General features: G+C 35.0%; 1 protein-coding gene and 1 long non-coding RNA gene across 3 annotated transcripts in view; one reads left to right on the top strand and one right to left on the bottom strand.

The window, feature by feature from the left end:
- Positions 1–2,814: 2,814 nt before the first annotated feature.
- LOC110679547 overlaps positions 2,815–16,478 on the bottom strand; it is a 134,897-nt gene continuing 121,233 nt past the window's right edge. Inside the window, exon 3 of the long non-coding RNA XR_002502579.1 lies at positions 2,815–2,860. This is a non-coding gene — a long non-coding RNA (uncharacterized LOC110679547). The remainder of the gene's footprint in view (positions 2,861–16,478) is intronic.
- The window catches only part of LOC5579167 (organic solute transporter alpha-like protein), a 72,959-nt gene continuing 61,898 nt past the window's right edge, over positions 5,418–16,478 (top strand). The window contains exons 1-2 of one of the 2 annotated variants that reach the window (XM_021854457.1): positions 5,418–5,670; positions 15,333–15,587. The gene's annotated coding sequence lies outside the window, so the exon portion shown is untranslated. The remainder of the gene's footprint in view (positions 5,671–15,332; positions 15,588–16,478) is intronic. The other variant, XM_021854456.1, reaches the window with a different exon arrangement.

Consider the following 16,478-nt stretch of genomic DNA (forward strand, 5'->3'; position numbering starts at 1 on the left):
CCTTATTCAAGTACACGCTTGACTTAGTCTTTCAAAATATTCAAATTTAGGCTCGGTCGAAAGCTCTTGTCGATTTAGTAAAGAAACTGCATTCGGATGGTCAAATTGATGGACCTCGTTATGTAGTTATGATTGAAACCACACCCTATTGTTAAAAATGTTTTTTTTCCATAAATATTTGGTAGACTTTCATCATACAAACTTCCAGCTCGTTAAGTCCCCTTTAGAGTTGACGGATTCCGCTCAGACTTTCACAATAGCTTCTGATGGTAAAATTTCAAAAATGAGGGCGTAAGTTAGGACTTTTGTGTTTTTTTTTTTTTTTCATATAAAAATAGGCCGCCCTAATCTACACTACATACCTACAACAAATGGCATCGTTTTGCAACGCCATAGCGCGGCATCGCGTCGTTTCACACATTGGTCGTGCCAAGCAAGCGGGCCACTAACTGATGCTGGCCAACAAACAAACCTCCGCACAAGAAGGGTAGTTTTCCACTTGCCTGTGTCGTTTAGTCCACCAACAAACAGCTGTGTCTAAGTGGTTATACCGGCTTGGAAAATTAACACGATATCGTTTTGCGTTGTTTGGGTACGACATAAAGAGTTTGATAGCATAGGTGGGTTAGACTGGTTGAGGTTCCGTGACCTGTGACCCGTATAGTTTTGGATTCAACCGGTAGAATGCGCTAGTGAGCATGCAAATCTTGATGAACTTTACTAAAGGACCTATGAAACAATGAGAAATTTCCATCTCTCGCTCTCTTTCGATTCTAACAGTGTAATTAAAGCTTTTGGGAAGTTTTTCACTATAGATCGAAAGACCGTTGGCTTACGTTTCATACATAAAAAAACGCAACAGAAGAGGTTAATGTGTCTAGTTTTTAATTAACCTTCCTTATGTTCTGGGTTTCCGGAACCGGGTATGAATAAGTAAATGATTTGAGAATCTCTATTCACAGTCCACGTGAATATCTATTTAACAATAAGACGGTTCAGATTACTTGTTTAGTTACGAAACTACAGGTTGTCAAAGGGTCTCTCAAGGGACTTCTTTCAGATATAGCAGGTTCCCGGTGACTTCAGTGATCAAATCCGGATCTTCGGGAGTGTTTCTAAAACTAGACATGTGTGCCTTTCATTTAAACCCAACAGAACTAAATTCGGTCAACACACTGATTTTTACGAGCTGTTTGAATTTTCGGGTCGAAAACGACCCTAAGTCATATTTTTTAATTTTTTTTATGGAAGCTTCCCTAGGGGTCATTCCAACCTTTTGTTCACGCAAAAATAAAATTTTCCACAACAAAATAATTTTCAGAAAATTTTAAATTGCTTGGTTATTTTAACCAAAAGTAACATTGATTTTAAATTTGAAATGGGTCAAAAAGACCCAAGGTCCTTACGAAGGTAAAGATAAATTAAACAAAGAGATCATCTCAATTCTAGATAGGTTTATATTTTTGCATGAAACGTCGAGAAATGGTGTTACTTTTTTTGCACGGTTCATGAAATTTTGAACTGAAAACTTTTTTTACACGGTACGCATCCCCCGTGCAAAAACAGAATCGGGTGTATAATATATTGGACCATTGAACACTCCTTTGGTTGCAAACATAGCACAGAAAATGGAAAATATTCACCTCTGTTTAGTGATCAGAATGAGAGTGGGTCAGCGAATGTTATAAGAGTTGACACACAGTGATCGGCACCAAACAGTGGGTGGTAAGTGTCTGTCTTGTTTTCGTTCATGGCTCATTATCTTCAACGAACGATAAATGTCATACGTGTTGTATGAATGTAGGCGCATAAATGGGATGAAATTAAGGCTCGTGTGTCAATGATTGTTTAATTTTCCAAAGCCTGGTAAAAATAAATAAGGAGCAAAAAATATTAAACTGAAACAAAAATTCATTTATTATTTTTTTTTCCAATAGTCGTTGAACTTTCTTCAATCGTCATTTTACCTGTATTCCAAAAATTTGAAATACCCAACATATGTCAAAAATATGATGGATTTTTTTTCGCCTCTTCAATATTTCCAGATTCAGAAAAAGGAAATTAGTATTTGAATCAGCCTTATTTAAATACAGTTTTCAAATATCAAAACAATGACATTTTTTAATGTGATCGCGAAATTTGTTATTCTTTAGATATTTAATTTTTTAAGTATTTTTGTATAAATAACAAATTTTACCATAATAATATATTCTATGATTGATTTGTTATTAAATGAATTTCAAGGATAACAGACCAATGACAAGTTTTGCTATGATTGTATTGCTTTTTATGAGATATTTAATGTCATTTACTAATAACATAATAACGGTTAAACTAGATATGATTGTCAAATTTGTTCTTATTTTATCATTATTTTGTTATTCTCCTCTACCTGAGTAGAGACCGAGTATACCTCTACCTCTCCACAGCTGTCATGAAATATTGGGACTGGGTAAGGATCTGAGAATCACCTATGGTTGGCGATGCAATACAAGATGTATTTACACCTTTTCGGTTTCGCGATTTATTAGATCACCTCATTGCCCGCCCATCAACCTTCGGATTGGTCATTATCACCATAAGGCCATTTATCAATCCATTATAAAACAACTGTAGGTCTTCTCAAATCTAAATTCAGGAACATTATAAAACTGGAGCCTTTACCTATTTGTCAAATTTAGCAGGTTTTTGTTCTATAAATGGGTGCGAGAGAAAGGACCGATTTCCTCATGACTCATAACACATCAGTTAGCGTTAGAGTCAAGAGATGATTTGCATAAAGAATATTAAAATTAAATAATAAAATTGAAAGGTATACTTACTGCGTGATCTCCAATTAAAAAGCATATCAATATCCAACCTGAAACAGTGTAGAAAAAAAAATATTTATGAATCTGATTTGATAATTATCGTTAACAGCGTAGGCGAAACCATAGATTTTTTTGAAGAAATTTCCAAATATAATAAACAAAATCACAAAAAAGCATACCTTCCCTGATTTGAGCGAATTTTGCTGAAATAAAAATGAATTATTTGTCTGCCTGGTTAATATTTTAATGCTGCGTACATGTCTTCAAATCTGTTTAAATAGAATGGGAGGAGGTGGAATGTAATGAAATGAAGCTGTCTAATCACGCCCACAAAAAACTTCAGAAATCGACAAAGAGTTGTTCCTAGCATAACTTTTTTTATTAAAACAGTCTCCATTATGAAACTTTGTCTCAAACATCTTTTCCTGTCAAGGTTTTATTTTAAAATTCAAATGCTCATTTCCTCGAAACATCAGTTCAGCTAATAAAATTTCAAAATGACTAATTCTATCTTTGTCCATTATCTTTATTATCATTAAAACTCTTATGTACAATAGGGTTTCAGATTGTCAATACAAACTGCTTAAAATGTTCATTTTACCTGCACTATGCTGGCATAATGAACAGTTGATGGTGGTAAAATGAATATCCAACAAAACACGTGTATAAAACAAAATGTTTTGAAAATTTTAAAAGTATGACCGTAAATTTATCTATAGATGATTGTGGTTCATTGAAAAAATTGGTTTAACTTCTGAAGAGGTATTTTATTGTATATTTAAAAAAAAATCGATTAAATATTTTTATTCACGATTTTACCTTTACTTTGTAATTAAATTTGGATAATTATCAATAAGTAATAATTTTTACTTATTGATAATTTATTTTTACTTTTACTTTCTCAGAATTCAATTCTTGCCCTAAGCAAAGGGGGCATTTTTTCGAAATAACGTTATATTCTTTCGAAGACTTTTTTGCATTTAAAATTAAAAATAGGAAGTTTAGAAAAGTGCTGCCAACTTCGAATATAATGTGGCGAGAAATGCATCAGGATCTCTTTTTATAAAATTTTTTCGATAATTCAAGGTCAACCGATCAGTCAACATTGACTCGATGATGATTGTTACTTTGACTTGTTTAGTTGTTTTTGAATTTGTGCCTTTGACTTCCTTAGGTTTGTTTTTGTTCGAAACTTTGACTTGTTTAGTTTTGTTTGGCACCCTAAAAAAATTTATGTGAATGACATTTTTGCTTGTCTCAAGCATCTAATTATTTGTCTCTGATACATTTGGGCTTGCTGAATCTGATGTTATTTCAGAAATGTTCTAGCACGTCACAAAGTTGTGCAAAACACTGGTTTCATTGATGTTAACATGAAATTTAAGGTATAATTCATCAAAATTTTTAGGAATCTAATCCAATAATCATGCAAAATATGACTTTGACTTTCATATGTGACAAAATTTTAGCTAAATTGCACGATTAAATTTAGGTTGAATCGATTTTTTCAACATACTTGCAGTCTCTATACAAAATTTTTCGTTTTTGTGATATGACGAGGTACAAAACTTTTCTAAACCATCAAATAATAATGTTTGAGCTTCGAAAGTATTATGAACTTTGTTGGTGAGTATTGTTCAATACATGAAGTTCGAGTTCTAAGGCATATTAAGCGAATAAGTAGCCATACAAGATAGTAAACTTGCATGCAAGTTGGCTGAAATCGTCAAATTTAGCATATTCAACAGCCAATATCTAAAAAAAACTAGAAGTGCTATGGTACACGAAAATGGGTTCTGCATTCAAAGTCTAAATTAAGTAAATAGTAGTATTTTGGTGCTTGAGACACAAACGTGTTCCACAGTGTTACTTATCCCAGTCCCCATATATGTTAATCCCATTTTTAAACGAACTCCAAGCACTCTGCACCAGTCTATATGAACCTAGGTCAGTATAGCTTTCTTGTGCTCAATCAATCAACCAGCACCACACATACGCCACGCCAAAAGGCTCTCCAACATCAGCTGGTTTTGTTGGTTCAGGGAAGAGCCTCCGCAGAAGCAGAATGGTTATAAGTCTTGAACTCACGCTCTCTCTCTAAGTAGGTACCGGTGTACTGTACGGTTGGTCGCTCGATCGGATCGCCCGAGTGGTCGATAGAAAAAGTATACGATTCTCAAGGCTCAGCTGCTGGCTGGCAGTCAGTCAACCGACCACACCACTATGGGCGGTTTCTATATAGCCTGGCGGTCAAAAAATGGCAGAATTAAGTTAGATGAGTGCTCTTCAGGATAATTCTCAACTCAACACCCTGATACACCTACTTTTTTTTTCTTCTTTTGGAAACCATTCTAGGATTGATTTGGTCATAACCTAACTAACCAATTCGCAGATTTATTATTCTTAATAGAAGTATCAAATATGAAATGATGAACAAGAAAAAGCTATCAGGAACTTGAAGTTTAATTTTCAAGTTTTGACAACCTGATCGCCCATAGTGGCACACGTTAGAGACCCGATTTCTCTTGCCTTCGTATTTTGGTTCTGTGGTTTCTCATCGCGTTCCTCCCCCCGGTATCCTATACAGCACACGCTGTATGTGCTGGGGTAAGTTTAGTTGGTTAGTCTAGAGTTAGCAACCGGGTCGATCGGTCCGTTCTGAGAATCGCGCACGCGAGTTCGTACGGCCAAGCTCGACCGCGGGATTTTTCGCGTTTTATTTTTTCGGTGAACTTGCGTAAACTAGACAACCGGGAAGCGAGCGCGTGGTGGCTAGTGATTAACAGAATTTTAACGGCGCGCAACAAAGACGACCACAGCGACTGCAGTTGCAATTCTTACGACGAGAGTTCTGTGAATGGTAAATGAGTTGAAGAATAATGACCTCGAACCGGTTTTGGGAGGTGTATCAACCCTGCTAGCATCGGGATCATTTTTTTTATCACAAAGAATTATTTAAATCGCAAAAAAAAACTTTTATATTTGGAATCTGTATCGATTTTGATCATTGGTCATCTGGAAGATATTCTGAAAATCCTTGTGAGACCGACGCGTACCAATAACCCACGTTAATATCTCGAACTACAGTGTTTTTCTTCTGTTCGGTTATTCAAATTCTAAAAACAAGACTTTGTTGAGAGTCTGTTGTGAAAAAATGAAGCAAATTAGTGCAACCGCTTTTGACTAATGTACATTTATGATTCTGGAACCACTCGTACAGTCGTACAGTGATCGACATTCGTTTAGCCGACTTCCAAATTGTTAAAAAAAAAACTATCAGGAAAACCAAGATATTATTGTTATTGTAATCTATTTTTATTCGATGTTATGCTACAGTTAATACTCCTTCATGAGTAGGTGATACACCATAATCCGGGGGCGGATCTGACCAGTTCTGAAACGAATAGCAATTCCACTCAAGGGTGCTAAACATTTCGGTCGCATCACAGATATCCAATGTTTACTAGATTTTGTATGTCTAATGACGATTTTAAACTAGGGGAAGGGGTGGTAAAATGAACACCTTAAGGAAATCATCTTGTTTCCGATAGAAAAGCGAGGAATTTGTATAGTTTTATCCCACAACATCAAAAATAGGGAAGTAATCTATAACGGCGACATGGATTCAGACTAAAATAGCTAAATTTTCACTTATTTCTATCGCTATCAAATGTTCGATGTAAATGTTCATTTTACCTGCACTATGTAGGTAAAATAAACAGCGGTTGGTGGTAAAATGAACACCACGCAAAAAACGTGAGCAAAACAAATATTTCTATCGCCCCACCAAAAAAAAATCCATTAATGATTGTAACCCCTTGAAAAAGAATTCTAGAGGTATCAGATTTGACATCATATCAAAACGATATTCACCTCACTGAAAAAGCTCAAGTCTTCCGAGCTTAAAGTTACGTCAGTTCTAATTTTCAAACGTGGTTTTCTAAAATCTTAGTTTTCGTTGATATTTTCACTTCAATTGACCTCCGTATCAACTTGAACACTAAGATTTATGCTCTAAATCGTCCGTGCGTGATAAAAATTAATCGAAATTTGTTTCTTCTCGGTAAAAGGAACGGTGTTCATTTTACATCGTACAGCGCGTACTATCCTTGACACTCCTTTAGAAAAATGAAAAAAAATATCAATTTTGGGATCGAGCGAATTTTTTCGCGGAAAATTCGTAAGTACTTAATAATTATTGTGTAAATAATACAAGTAAATGTTGCGGAATGAGCTATGCGAAGTGAAAAGCTAATAAGAGTAAAGATAATTGATTATACTGTGTAATAACGCTTGTTTTTGTTACAAGAATTTTTAAACGTATCAATCGGATTGTGCAATTGAAGAAGTTTGACGATCTGGAATGACTGAAATGTCATAGAATATTTTAGGAAACTATTGATGAAAGTTTTCTTTTAGGTATTTATAGAGGCATTTCAATAAGAGTTAAATCAACTATGTGCATAACTCTTGATGTCAGTTTCCACAAAAGTTAAAAATAATTTTGGCGTTGTCATGGCAGGAATTTTATAAGGACATAATAATCTATGTTCGAAGATCTACAGATTTTGCTGATTCCGCAAAAACTCTGCTTTCAGAAATATCAGAAAAAATCAATTCAGAATTCGATAACAACTAAAAATTCACGTAAAATCATTAGGAAAGAAAGAGCTTACCAATTTCTCCTACATTTTTTGCAAGGCAAAGCCAAGTAACCAAGAGACTATTTTATCGAATTCAAAAACACGGTGCTCCCCTGACCGTTATTATCAGAAAAAAATCTCCATCAAATCTGTGCTCACCAGTCGATTTCTATAGCTAAGCTGCATGTCTGGGCAAAATTTTTAAAAAATCGTAGGGCCCGTTTTGAAGTTACGCCCTTTTGAATGTGTAAGTCCACTAATTCTAAGGAAATCTGAGATGTTTAAACGAGTTTTTATTAGCCGTGATTATCAGAATAAATATAATATGAAAATTTGAATCAAAGTTGGTTTTGAATGAGAGGATAGACGAAATTTGGAGTTACGTCCTTTTGGAAGTGTAACCATTGAAAACACTAATTTCCAATAGATTAATTCGGCATTCTTTTAAGCAGGCATTCCGTTAAGCATGTTCAAATGTTTTCAATGACACATTGCACTTATATGTCGCCAAAGTCTTTTACAATTGATTATTATTTCAAAGGCTCAAGCGCTGTAAGGCATAATCCCCCCCAGAATCCCATCGGTCGAGAATCTTTTCGGGTTGGAAATTTACTCGACCTCCCAGGGCATAGAGTATAATCGTACCTGCCACACGATATACACATGCAAAAATGGTCATTGGCATAGTAAGCTCTCAGTTAATAACCGTGGAAGTGCTCATAAGAACACTAAGCTGAGAAGCAGGCTCTGTCCCAGTGAGGACGTAACGCCAGAAAGAAGAAGAAGAAGCAGAAGCTACCGGCTATTGCGGCTGATTTTGTACTGCCTCAGTACATAAACTTTAATTGCTGGGTAATGCACAATTGACCAAACTATAGAACTCTAGACCACTGTCAATACTTTTGTGATCATTTGTAGCATACATTACTACATTTATATTTTTCAAAATATCTACAATTTTACCATTGGGTTTCTCGGTCTTTTCGATTTCACGAACACGTAAGAGCTCTGTATGAATACAATAGTAAAAGTAATTAAATTTAAAATCATAAGACTTTCAGAGCTTTATGCTACATGTCTCCCTCGAAAATCAAACTCTCTTGAGAAGATTCTATACTTTAACGATCAACTATCGTAATCATCGTCATCATCGAAACTTCAAAAGCAGTTTTTCTGTTCGATACTAAAAATTATTCGATGAAAATGTGTTCACTGTGTTTCGGTTAGAGAACAGAATACAGTGAACACATTTTCCTGTAAATTTTCTTGATTTTGAACGAAAAAACTGCTTTTGAAAATTCCTAAATCAATGACGGATCCTGCCCCTTAGCTTCGAATTTCATTAACCCGAGTGTCATCACCCTGAACGCACTATTAGACTGAATGCTATTGTCCCGAATATATAATTACCTTATGACATTGTCCCGTGATAATGGAATTCGAAGTTCTAAAAACCATTCTAGAAACTGTAACTTGCGGAGATGGTCTTCGGGTATTCGGGATAATGGAATTCAAAGTCAAGGGGTATAATTTTGAAAAGATATATAAAATATGGTTAAACAGAGTTGTTCATGGATTTTACGTAAATTCCAGTTTTGATTACCGGAAAATCGTAAATTGTTCTGTGGCCCTGTTGATAACCTGCTGGACGACATACCAGAATATGGTTCCAATGCTACACAATCTGAAGATTTCCATGTAAACTTATTTGTTTTCGATCGCAGACTGTGCTTGTTAAGTAAAAAAATCATACTTTTGGAGCCTCACAAAGTTTTCCAAATTGACAAAGACGAACATATAAAATAAAGCTCTGTAAATGCTACAAATTTGAACTCCATTAAACAAAATAACAACGGATATTCTAAACTTTGCATTGTTTTCTTCCATTTTGTATCGTTGCTTTCTACGTTTTTAATTTTATTTTATTCCATACACTGTTATCCATAACCGAAAACTTACCTCGTAAAGTATTCCTTGACGAACACTTCTCTTCGATGTACAACAGGTAACAATAATTGCATGTAAAATAAACTGAATCGTGAGTACATGGGTTCACCAAGCTAGCCAAAATATTGTGCTACAAGAACTAATTTAGTTACATGATGAAATTAGCTCCGTAATGCCTGTTTTGAGCCTATGGAAAATCAGTGAAATACTTTGGCGGCATATAAAAGCAATGTGCCATTGAAAACATTTGAATATGCTCAAAAGTATAAGAATGCCTAATTAAACTATTGGAAATAAGTGTTTTCAATGGTTACGCTTCCAAAAGGACGTAACTCCAAATTTCGTCTATCTTCTCATTGAAAACTCTTCCCAGAACTCACAAATAACTATATAAACCTATAGCACAGATTTGATGGAGATTTTTTTTCTGATAATAACGGTCAGGGGAACACCGTGAAAAATGGTAAGATGTAAATGGTTGATGCGTTCTGCAAATTAGCGTAACTTCTGAAAGTGAATAACTATGCCAAACAAACTAACCACCCAAAATTTACCGTTTTTTAATTAAATTTGAAAGTCTCTTGGTTACTTAATTATGTCTCTAAACAACCCTTTGAAATTCATTGGAAAATGACTGAAATATGATGAACTCCCTATTTGTATCTCGTCATTCAAATTTCATCCATATTGGACTACTAGAAGCTGAGATACAGAGCCCCAAACTTGGGCATTTTGTATGGAAAAACAGCACTTGGTTACTTTTTTCGCTAACTGTATATATGAAACCAGCTACTTTCAATAAGTTCTTGCTTTAAAGCTGTATATTCCCATTCAAAAACATCCGCAAATTGCCACTGCAAATAATACCACGCTTGTATGTTATACAACAAATGTGCTTTTCAGGTGGTGTTTGTACTTGCAGTATGTAAGTTAAAAAGTTAGTTTAAAAATTGAACTGAAGAAGGCCAGACATTATGCACATCATTCTTAGTAGTTGCCTAATATTTGCCAAAACTCTCAGTGATTATAATTATAAAAACATGTATCTTTTAAAAATCCTGGTTTTGGCAACACCCAGATTTGGCAACATAAAATTCACGCCTTGTTGCCAAAATCGGTAAGACACTGTATAGCTAATATAGCTCGAAAAAAATGTCGCAATAAAGTTTTGTTTATAAAAAATTTACCAATTTTCATATAAAAAATGGAAAAGCCAGAAATGTCATAAAAACGGAACATAACACGAATTTTCAGCCGTTAAAAGAGAAAAAACTGATAGGGTCGATGTACCAATAGCCGCATAGCTAAGAACAAATATTCGTATAAAATCGAAAAATGAAGCCTGCGTGATTATTTTTAGATCATCTGAAAGCTTTTCTTCTTGGCTTTGTGGAAAAAATATGAAACATAAGAAAACTCATGTTTTTGTATTTATTATCGCCTGTACCACTATAGGAACACATGTGCCTATAGTAGCACTATTCCTAATTTCTGTTCCTATAGTAGCACTAGCCTCACGAAATAGGCAAAACACAAATCAAAACCGTATTTTTACAAAACTTTTATATTTTTCCTTTGAAGTGTGGTTCAAAAGCGTTCGATTGATGTAAAAAAGTTCCTAATTTATCAACTATTTTGTTTAATAACAAAATAGTTTCTCTTAGTAGTGCTACTATAGGAACAATAGGTTAACTATAGGTGCAAGGGAGCTAAAATTTTAGGCAAAACTATTTATTTCGATCTTTTTTTGAACAAAATCGAGCTGTGTGTCAATGGTACTTAGATAAATAGCTACTGATCTTCATGTCAAAAATTATTTTGTTACGATTACCAGTGAAACGGCCGTAAAACGCCACTATTGCGACTATAGGGGACAGTCCACTAAGGGAACACCGACCCTATCTATGATAGTAAAAAAAATATTTGATTGATGAACAATGATGAACCATAGAAGGGAAATGGGGAAGACCGTACCAACCGTTCCATTTAAAGCAAATCTTTGGAAGTGGCGTTGCTAAGATAGTTAATGCGCACTCCATTGTTGTTTGTAGGCCTTTTCCTAGAATGGGACCAAAGTCATATCAGCTGATGGCTGATGTACTAAAACTATCAATATCACCTGCGAGCTATCAATATCACTTTGATTTGACAACCAACACCAGTGATGCAACATCGCACTTTAGGTTATAATCATCGCAGAATGAGTATGGTAATTAGTCAAGCTATTAATGCTTCTAAGTGACCAACACATCATTCCATCAATCATCTGCAGCACTGCCCAAAATATCGTACTAATAAATTGTCATTTTATTTGCTTAATTTAAGACCAAACTTAACCCATCACTAATAGTCATAGTCTATCGCTATCAATGCGTTGGTGATTGAGTAGACATGATGGTGATGCGATATAGAATGATCTGAATTGTATCGCAGTCGGCCTGTACAAATCAGCGAGCAACTCTCGATGGGACACAGTTATTTCTCCCGCATGTCCTGGCTCTAAAGCCTAGGCTTAAGCGCCCTTACTCGCTCTAAATTACACGTTATTTTAATTATGCAATAACTAAACGTGAAGTTCGATACGAATTTTCCGATTTTCATATTACGAAAAAAAATCATTGTAATCGATTAAAAATCAAATTTGACTGTTAAGTTTGTTCTTATTATAACTTCTCTTGTAGAAAAAGTAAGAATATTATTGTTTAGATTTAAACAGCTAGGAAAAGATCATTTATGTTCTTTTTCGTGGGAATTTTGGCAAGTATCTAACGTGAGTTATAGCGTAATTCGTCTCACTTGACATTCAGTTGTACATAAAATATTGCTCGTAATTGCTAATCAACAAAAAATATTTCATGACAGTTCCGCTGTTCCTTTTAGGTTTTCAAATGAGTGAAATTTCGTGTTATGTCCTATTTTCATGACATTTTGTGTCATATTTGGATATGAAAAAATCCATTAGATAAGATAAGATTTTCCGCCAATCTTTCACAGGTTTGGTTTGATTTAAAATTTTGGTCGATTCAATGCTGAAAAAATAAGCCATGTTTTTAAGGTATATTTTTTTATAAATATCACAACTTTAAGTAGAAATTTAGTAACTATACAATATTCAAAAAATGTTTTTGTCAAAATACCTACGAAGTAAGAATAACTCCTTGTCTTTCGAATGCGTCATAGATAGTTTCAATTGGACGTGTAATCACAAATATATAATATAAAACACTTTTGTGATTTTTTGAGGGGATGCACCAAAACTTTTTCACGGGAGTGTATTATTATGATAAACCATGTCAGAGCTATTTTAGTTGAAATCGAAATCATTTGAGGCTTTAAATTGGAATGTTAAAATCACTATTTGATAGTGTTATAAACTATTCGTCACTTATCCTTGATAGTCTAATTATAGTAGAACTTGAATTCAATCTTAAGTCTAGCGAAAAGCATTTTTACAAATCAGGACCGGTTTTGTAATCAAACCAAAAAAATCCATGTAATTATAAACGCCTAGAGGTATGCAACGCCCTATAAACTTTTCGGTAATTCATTCAATTTTGTTCGAAATATAAAGACTAGAACGCGCAAAAATTGGTCGTCAAACAAATCGTATCTTTCAGTTAAAATTCATAACTTAAAAACATTATTTTTTTCTTGTAACAGCTTTCTTCATATATTTTAAGGAAAAAATGTTCGTTTATTATTTTGGTTTGACAAATCCGAGCTGCCGTGCTTTCAGGTTAACCCATTCCATAAAATTTTGCACAGTGGTCTCATCGACCTTAATTACCGCCGAACGCCAGTTTGATATAAAATACTGCTCGTTTTCCATACGTTTTTTTTTTTTTTGAAATTTCATCTGACCAAGACCCAATACCGTTCGATAGGGTGGAGTTTTGGGCTGTTGGGAGGTTGTTGCATCGTACCACTCAATTGCCTTTATTCCATAGTGGCAGGTCGCCAAGTCATGTCTATTATGTTACTTCAGGAATGCTAACAGCCGTTTTCAAGGCACTTCTAGACGTAGATCTCTTGTTTGACGGTTCTTGTAGTGATGAAAATGTCAAATTTTAGAGCACACGTGCCGCCGGACGAGGTATTTTTAGGAAATTAGATAGTTTGATAGTTTTGAAAATTTCGACCACTTTTCCTTTTTCTAATGTGGTATGAAACTCCTGTACCAAAAGCTGTTTGAAATCCGCCTTCACATAAGTTTCATGCGAGAACGTCGGATTCTTTTGCTGTGCATTTTGACACACTGCCTTTTATACTTGGACGTCATTTTGACAACTGGAGAGCAAAAGGTGAAAACTCATCGTACACGGAAAAAACAGTTTACCTAATTTTTGAGTTGACTTTACCCAAAAATAAGTATATCAATTATGCCCTCAACCCAAAATCTCTCGGTGTTCTCTCTCTCTCTTCCCCACCAATGTTGTCATGAACAGAAAGAGCTGCACCTACCTAATGGAGGTAGTTTGGCCCAATAAGCCAAATTGGGGAAATGCATTATTCTCAAGCTTGGGTTGAATAAACGCAATTTTGCGTTGAATCAAACCAAATTTAAGTACATTTTTCTTATGGCTTCAAAGGCAAAGTGCCTGATGGAGGCCTTGAAAATTTAGCCAAATTTGGGTTATTGGGCTCAACTACGGTTTTGCGTTGAAACAACTCAGATTTGATTAAATCCGCGTTGCCGTGTAGCAACCAATTTACACACACTCAACTTTCAAATGCAGCATTTCAGGTTTTTTTTTCATGCATTTTCAACAGAAATACCTCAATTTCAATTCAACCAATTTTTGCGCGTGCCAGTCTTTGCTATATATATATTTTTTTTTTTCAATTCGAAACATGTGGATTTCCATGTGTTTATATACCCGTTATCAAAGCTGCCTCAATTATTTGAAAAATTATAGGTACATTCAAAATGAATCGTTATGCAATCTTTCAACTGCAAACAATAACTAAGAAATTAGTCTCTTTTTTTTTGAAAATAAAAAAAAAACATAATTTTTAAACAGAATGAAGAAATAAGCAGATTTTCTTCAAAAAGAACAATCTAAGTTACCTAGTTTTAAGGAATCTCAGTAAAAAAGACAAAATCCACAAATTTTCGCCTAAATAACTTTTTGAAAAGTGAATGAAATTTGAAGCATTCGACGGCAAATTTGGTCTACTTTGACTAACGAACACCGCAGTTGTTCCGGATTTTCTGAGGTCATATCCAAATCACGATCTGTCGCTAGCATTTTTGTGCGGCGTGAACTTGTATAAATGTTTACAATTTTCCAAGAAACTAGATCCAATTGAAAATTGAATACCACCAGGTGCATCAAGACTCGTTGGAAATCTTCAGAAATATGACCTTTTCCGTAAACTGGTTCCTGAAAATAGTGTCACAATACCTTAATGCGTCCGGTGGCATTCAATTTTCAAATTAATCTTGTTTCTTGGAAAATTGTAAACATCTCTTCAACTTCACGTTGCACAAAAAATATAAGCGACAGAGAAACATTATTTGGACATAACCTCATAAAATCTGGAACAACTACGGTGTCCGGTGGCCAATATGCATGGCCAAGAAAATTCTGTAACTTGACCAAAATTTCCATCGAATGCTTCCAGATGCATCCATTTCATCAATTTCTGAAAAGTTATATTCATTTGAATTTAGACAATGTTTTTCCTATCATTTTATAACTTTTAGATTTCTTGAAGACAATTCAACTAACTTGTAAGATTTTATTAGAGAAGTTTTTTGATAAATTGGCTGAAAACGCAAGGAACATCGAAATATCTGCAAAACCAGGTGACCAATGACCAAAATCGACACAGATTCTAAAAATAGGAGATCTTTTTGAGAACTTGTGAGACAATAATGCAAAAATATCGAAAGAACAAAAAAGTTATCGCGATTTGAACAACAATACAGCTGCTGGTAGATGCGTTAACTGGGGATGAGATCAAGAAGTGCTTCCTGGTGATTATGTACGAAGTGCTGCACTAGAGCAGGGTGTAATCTCTGCAGCTTGCGTGGGAAAGTGGTTCAAAAAAAATAACGATATCGCGTTTGTCAGCCGACCGAAACCAACCAACTAGTGCCGAGTGCTGAAAGCAACCTGAAAAGCAACTAACTATGACATAACTTCAGGATTGAAGCAAGAGTGTAGAAAAACCACTAACTAAGGTAGATACTAACTAACTAACCGAGTGATCTGTGCGTTTCTTACTCTCGGTGGTCGGTGTCTCGCTTTGTGTATTTTGCTCGGTTAGTTTATAGTTGATTCAGCGTCGGTGGCCATCATATGATGCAGAAATACAGTATGAAGCAGGTTAATGTGTACGGAGCGAATGTCTGTGGCTTAGGGCACGTCTCCGAGTCCGAACAAGCTCTATGCAAGCTCGAAGGTTGATGGCGGTAATGGTGTGTTTTGGCTAAGATCTATAAGTTCATCATTGTTTGTGGCGACTTGTGTGAAACGCGAGAGAAGGGCCATAGATTCGTGGTGCAGGCGAGTGTGAAGCGTGATTTCGAATTTCAAGGCAGCTATTTGGCGTGTCACGGCGCAGCGCTGTTTTCCTAGTTTTTCTCTTTGAATACATACATAATTCTGAAAAAAAAAAATACTTTGTAGATAGTTGGTAACCGGCATTTTAAAGAAATCAGCAGTTCGTTTTTTATATCATTGACCTTCCTTAGTCATGTTATGTTTGTGTATTTGGATCAAAATCATGTCTAGGTTACAATCCCGGTATGGTCAAGGATGTTTTGAATTGAAAGTTCTTTGACTTCGCTAGCTATAGAGTATAGTCGTGCCGACCACCCAATACACAAATGCAAAAGGGGAATTTTCGTAGAAAAAACAATGGTTAGTGTGGATATGTAATGCCAAGAAGAGCGGAAAATTTTGAATAATTTAGAACGAGTATGCCTGAAAACAAAATTTTCTAATATCAAAATTAACTTTCGATATCATCAGTTTGAAATGACAATTCAGTTTAATTTGTCTCTGTTCTCAATCTTCACTCGGTTGTGTCGGCCTATCGTAGCGAAACAAGTTTCTAAAGAGAATGCATT

This window comes from Aedes aegypti, chromosome 3 (assembly GCF_002204515.2).
Source record: "Aedes aegypti strain LVP_AGWG chromosome 3, AaegL5.0 Primary Assembly, whole genome shotgun sequence".
Taxonomy (NCBI): domain Eukaryota; kingdom Metazoa; phylum Arthropoda; class Insecta; order Diptera; family Culicidae; genus Aedes; species Aedes aegypti.